Genomic DNA, 7,254 nt, shown 5'->3' on the forward strand with positions numbered 1-7,254 from the left:
ATGCAATAGTTTATTACACAGAAAAAATTGGTAGGGGTTTAGATAATATAATTCCAATAATTCACTTCTAAACAGATTTCAATCAAAATGTAATAATGTTGATACTGCGCTCTAGTGTTAAACCCATCCTTTTTCTCGGATAATGCCTGTATCAACTCACTTGTTCCTTTAATTGATGACGTTTGATTTTGTCAGTTTTTATGACAATTCCCTTTTTGAATTAGCCTTGGAGTTCAGTATAAAAATAAGGAGATGAGGTATGATTGCGCATGAGACCACTATCCACCAAAGTTCAAATAAAGTGCATGTAAGCAATAATAGGCAACCATACGGCCTTCAACAATGAGAAAAACCCATACCGTACAGTCATATGTTTGTTATACTTTTTTGTGTAACAACATAAAAACCACTTCTGAAAAAAAATAAAATACAACATTAAAACAAATATTCAAATTGCTACATCGAAAACATTTACTAAACTAAAGCAGTAAAATCTGCATTTATTAAAATGTTGTTGCACGTTTTCAGTACCTTCCTTTAAATGTATTGCATTGCTACACCAAAAAAGGTTACAGTAACCGACTACTCAAAACAAGTTTTTATTACAGAGTTACCTGCTATGTAATCATAATTTGTCTTATAAAAAGTGATGGAAAATACTAATAAGACATCATAAACGCATAAGACAAAGAAAAATGATGACGTCATGGTAAAAAAAGGAAAATGACGAAAAGATAAAGAAGTTTATAAAACACTACATAGAAAACAAAAGCAATTTTGCTTTACACGTTTCACACATTGTGTTGCTTATGAAAGTTCACTTATTCGGTGATGTCAAAATCGTGGAAAAGAGGACGGGATTGTGGTTACGACAATTGCACAAAAATTCCAAAACGATCAACATACTCGTGATAACGTCCGTAAAATTTTAATCTGCATACAATTTAAAACTGCTTACTGCGTTCAATATTCAAAACTACATACAGGGCCTGCATATGGATTACATATAAGAAAGACAAATATAATAAGGACACTATCACAAACTGGTTGACCGTTACGGAATCTGTTTCACAGATGACGACTGATGTGTTCAAATTTTCTTAACCACAATCCCCTTCCTTTTTTTCTCAAATGTGACAACGCCGAATTAGACTTATCTCCAAGTTCGTACCTGATTTTATAGAGAACCACAATGTGATAGAAACCACTTTTTAGTCGCTGTTTTATTTCACTCATTTTTACAATTTGCAAATGAAAATGTTCGGTTTAAATACAGTTACAGGCACTTTTCTGTACAAACTAAACATTAATGCTTTCACTAAATTTTGATTTGTACTTATGTTTTTTACTTTTATATTTGAAAAACATATACTATTTTTCTATTTATGCTATTTAAGTAAGATTTTTTTAATATCTTAGTAGGAAATGGATGTTGTAATAATGGTACACCAGGACGTTAGAGGTTGAAAAATGATTGTCTGTTTGTAGTCAATAAAATAGACCTATCAGCATCTATCTTGTCTTCTTTCTGAAAGCGATTTATACGATTTGAAAACATACACCTCTATGATTTTGGACATTGCCAAATTGCTTCATCAAAACACATGACACGTATAAATCGAAATGTAACCAGAAACGTTTTTCCTTTCTAAATTTAAAAAACTGTTACTTTTCAGAAATTGTAATACAATTACATAAGCATTCTAAAGGAAAAATACACCCCGACTGTTTACATAAGAGATGTACTCCTCTTCATTTAAGTTTGCTAAAGTTTGGGAAAATAATTGCATGCTTTGGATTATTTTGACTGATAAGTAGCTTAATATTGTACTAACCTTTTAAATTACTTCTCTGGGTGGAGAATTGTTAATGATATTGAAGATATTGAATTTGTATGCACACCCATTGACTCAAAACGAATTTGTATGGCGTAAAAGTGAATTAGGAACAAACGATGTATTGTTTATTCAAAATGGTGTATTGTGCAACGAAGAATATACATGGTGCATTGTGCGTGCAACGAAAAATAGAGCATGGTGTTGTGTGCATCGATGATTGGCTGATTTAGACAGACGTTTAATTTTTAGATTTTCGGATCGTAAACAAAGAACAGAAAAAATAAAAGAAAATTTTAGAATTACAATTAACTGTCTCATTAGAAAAATAGTTTGTCTACATAAGATTCGTTAGTGATGCTTGAATTAAAACATTATAATAAAACAGAAAAATGACAAAAATGAGTATTTAATCTGGCTAAGGCCTTAGGTAGAACAACATAGGCACTTCCAATGGTTCAAACATTTAATGTAAATAAACTTATAGAAAATGATCTGAAAAGGCTATACGCTCGAGGACGCAATGCCCACAACCAGTGGTTTCGACCTAGAATAAAAAACTCATCAAGTACACCAGCCTAAGTACGGAAAACCAAAAGATCAAAAAAAGTTGAAGTAAATCTTGCTAAGTAAAAAATAAATAAATATCTGTTTGTTCGGTCCGTTATCGTATAGTTATATACAAAAAAAAAATAATTTAGCGTACAACAGTTATTTCTTGAACCACAACTACTTTTTTTATGACCAGTACAACATTTTCCATGAAGTGTGATACCATGAGGTAATTACCCTATTGGAATAGTTGTCTTATTGACACTCATACCACATCTCCTTATTTTATATAAATAATATCTAAAAAAACATTAAAATGATATAGTAGTCAGATTTTTCTGAAATATTAAAACTACTAATTTTTCTATACGTAGGTAGATTATTTTATAATATGATAATACAAGTTCAGTCTGTCAATTGTTTGTGATACAGTTTAGTTAATTTCATATTGAAATGGTATATATTTATTTTCAAACCGAGGTTCAAACAACTAATCAACCATGTCTTCCGAATGTTTCAAAAATATTTTAAAGACTTTTTCGTCAGCTGTAATACAATTTAGATTGTCTGCTTTTATAAACTCGGGACGATATATACAGTTTGGCATATTGTGAAGGCACCTGTATAATGTTGTAGACTATGGCATGGTATTGGTTGCAAAAATTTGATATTTTTCATTTAAACGCAATATTTCTTATCTAAATGGTATATTTCTTCATTTAAATGCAATATTTTTTATTTGAATGGTATATTTTTTTCATTTAAATGCAATATTTTTTATTCAAATGGTATAATTTTTCATTCAAATGGTATAATTTTTCATTCAAATGGTATAATTTTTCATTCAAATGGTATAATTTTCATTCAAATGCAATAGTTTTTATTCAATTGGTATAAAATGTCATTTGAATGCAATATTTTTTATTCAATTGGTATAGTAGTTTTTTATTTATATGCAATAATTGCATTATGGGAAATTCTTTGACGTCATAAGGGCAAATTTGCAACAACGTTTGTGATTGGTCGGAAATTGAATGGATTTCTCCACTTTCTTTCTAAACATGGGTGACCAAGAATTAAAAAACGCGTCAGAATATCGCCCCTCTAACTAAATCTAACGTTCGTGCGAGTCCTGCACTGGCTGTTAAAATAGATTAGACACCGTTGGTTTTCCCGTTTGAATGGTTTTACACTACTAATTTTTTGGGGGCCCTTAATTTATAGCTTGCTGTTCGGTTTGAGCCAAGGCTCCGTGTTGAAGACCGTACGTTGACCTTTAATGGTTTACATTTACAAATTGTGACTTGGATGGAGAGTTGTCTCATCGGCACTCATACCACATCTTCTTATATCTATATACAACGTCAACCAGACGTTTCTCAGACTGTTTTCTTTTTTTAATAAATCATTTGCCGCGCGTTGTGTACTGATTGATAACTCAGTCTGGGAGAACAAGATTTATTTCCGTACCAGTTGTAATAAGTTTGAGCAAACTTCCAGTAATTGCAAATACTCTTATGTCGGTGCTTTGTGTCTATTGTCTTAATGTTAGTTTTTTTGTGTGTCTCGTGCCGATCTTTTGAGTTTATTTGCTGATTTGTGCAGGTTGTTATTTTATTGTACTGTTACACCACTGTCCCAGCTCCGGGATGGGTTGCTCACAAACATGTTGTTGTACTACTCCGCTGTCCCATATTAGGGGGAGGATTGGGATCCCGCTAACATGTTTAACCCCGCCACATTTCGTATGTATGTGCTTGTCCCAAGTCAGGAGCCTGTAATTCAGTGGTTGCCGTTTGTTGCTTTGTTATACATATTTTTTTTTGTGTTTCGTTCATTTTTTTGTACATTAATTTGGCCGTTAGTTTTCTCGATTGAATTGTTTTACATTTTTGATTTCGGGGCCTTTAATAGCTGACTATGCGGTGTAGGCTTTGCTTATTGTCGAAGGCCGTACGGTGACTTATAGCTGTTGATTTCTGTGTCATTTGATCTCTTGTGGAGAGTTGTCTCATTTGCAATCATAACACATCTTCATTTTTATATCCACCCTGCCATATTCTTTATTTGCCTGTCCCAGGGATGGAGCCTGTATTTTAGTGGTTGTCGTTGGTTCCTGTCTCGACTCATATTTGATATTTTGTAAATTGTTTTGTTATGTATAATTAGGCTGTTAGTTTTTTCGTTTGAATTGTTCACACTTTTCATGTCGGGCCTTTTATAGACGACTTTACAGTATCAGGTTTTTGTCATTGTTGAAGGCCTTACGATTGTCTACAAAAAGCATTTGTCTACATGACGGCAAGAAGCTCTACAGAGCTTATGTTTGTAGTATTTCATGTAACCCGACTTAAAATAAATTTTTCTTATCTTATCTTATCTTATCTTATCTATAATTGCTAACATCCACTTCATATTTGAACTCCGGTGGATAGTTGCCTTATTAGCAATCATATTCCATCTCTTCATTTTTATATTATATACGTGACTTCTAAACTCGTGTTTTCCTGAACAAGCATGAAATAATTTTCACTGGGCGTTAAAATTAGCAACAAACAATCAATCAATTTAAACTTGTGTTAAATAAGAGGAAAACCATTTGATATTTATTTATTTGTTGGGGTGGGGGACAAAAGGATTTCATATATGAATATGGTTGCCTGGTAAGAGCTGAAAAATAGGCATGATTAGCGACAGATTGAAATGAATAATAATACCCTCTCTGCCCTTCCCCATCCTTCATCTATAAATTTAAACTGACCACCACGGAATAGCCCAATAGTGTTGAAAGTAGCGTTAAATACCAATCAATCAAAATCACTTCCCTAGAATATCAAATAATCGTCCCTTAACTGTTATTGTCCGTGTAGTTCTTATATTTATCCAGCTTATCGTCCCACATGGATGTCCTACTAAGGCTGTCATACCATAAAAACGTTTATAAAACAGCTCACATTCTAATACATCTGCATTCATAAATTTATTAATTTCATTTAGACTAAACGACGCCATGTTTGTTATGTGCCTCTGTCGTCAACCTATCAAAAAAGAAGAGGTGGAAGAGAGCCAGAAGATCTTCCCAATGCAAAAAAAAAACAGAAATGGACTTCTTCTGGCTCACTTCCGAAGAACAAAAAAAAAAAAAAAAAACGCGCCCCATTGATATGTTTAAAAACGCCTTGCTCCTACCCTTTTTTCTTGTTTTAATAACCACATATGATGCTATGCATGAGTCACCATTTATCAGGACATGAATTGGGTGGATAAGGGACGACATCAGAAAATCAATGAAGGATAAATAAAAACTTAATTCAAATAGTTTTTTTTTGGGGGGGTGGGGTCAAAATTGCTGCAAGTTTTGGTTAATTAACATCGATTTTATATATATCCTTATTGGTCAATCAATTTTTCCCAAATTAAGTAAAAAAAGGGGGGGGGGGGGTTAGGGGGTCAGTGAAAAAACTATATGAATTAAGTTTTTTTTATCCTAAATTGAACTTTTGATGTCGTCCCTAATGTGCAAAAAAAATAGATAAGGGGCGGGACCAAACCTATAGATAACATAATAAAGAAATGATGAAATATACAGAATACGTTGATTGACTTTTGGTTGCCTTATGTCCAGTGGCAAATATGTCACGCATGTTTAGGACAAATATAATAGAGATCAAAGGATAAAGAATAGAGTGAAATAGTAAAAACTAAAAGATATAGAATTATAGAAACGATCTTTGATCTGAAACTCCTACCCTCACACACACACCATAACCATTACTGCCAATACTCGCATATATACATCTCTATACAAATATCTAAATTTGAACCTACTCCCCCCCCCCCCCCCCCCCCCTTCTAGACACCGAGGTTTTGCAGTATTGAAAAGTAAATCATTTAAAAGTCCTGAAGATAAAATATGTTTTGAAATATGCCCTGCATACTTATTTATGCAAAGAAATATAGTAATTATTGAACTACTGTGGGGCTTGAAAAAAAAATCTATTAAAGGGATTCGGAGACGAGAACAGTAAAAAAAAAGCTCAGTAACGAATCCTAAATGTAAAATGATTTGCAGCATAAGACATGAGAGCACATATTATAGATAGTATTAAATATGAAGTTCACGACTCATATAGTGAAGTCCTATGTCATAGGACTATTGTTGTAACATGGGTTAGTGACTGGTTCCAATTTATCCTGAATTGTCTTTATTTGAGGAATAGTTCCGGAGTATAACAGCTTATGTCACTACTTGTGGGTTTCTGGTTCTGCTGTCGTAATTAGGTGATTTTTTTTCTACATGTAGTAAAAAAGAGTGGGCTTAGTCCAAATAATTGTAACGTCCTGGATGCTTTTTATTCTTTTTTCATGTGTGCCTTCCTGCAACATCTCTGAGGATCAAGAAAAGTAAAAAATGATATAGCACTAAAGAACGTCATGATTACATGTATCTGGACTTAGAAGGGGGAGGGGGGCTAGCTATGTTTTATTTCAACGTGTAGACTGTAGGAGAGTTTCTTCAGAAAAGGTTTTCATTGGAGGTGTTTTTGCCATGCACGCAGGCATCTGTTTCTATCCATGAACAAGTTGTGTGTCAAATTAATTATTATTACTTGTCACTCGCATTTCTTGCTCGTCCTGGCCATTATTGGCATTAACAGCCAGTGCACGAACTCGCACGAACGCCAAATTTATAGTTAGAGGGGCGATTTTCAGACGCGTTTTTTAATTCTTGGTCACTCAAGTTTAGAAAGAAAGGGGAGAAATCCAAACAATTACCGACAAATCACGAACGTTGTTGCAAATTTGACCTTATGACGTCAAAGAATTTCCCATAATGCAATTATTGCATATAAATAAAAAAGTACTA

The sequence above is a fragment of the Mytilus californianus genome, unplaced genomic scaffold (assembly GCF_021869535.1).
Source record: "Mytilus californianus isolate M0D057914Y unplaced genomic scaffold, xbMytCali1.0.p SCAF_2, whole genome shotgun sequence".
In the NCBI taxonomy this organism is placed as follows: Eukaryota; Metazoa; Mollusca; class Bivalvia; order Mytilida; family Mytilidae; genus Mytilus; species Mytilus californianus.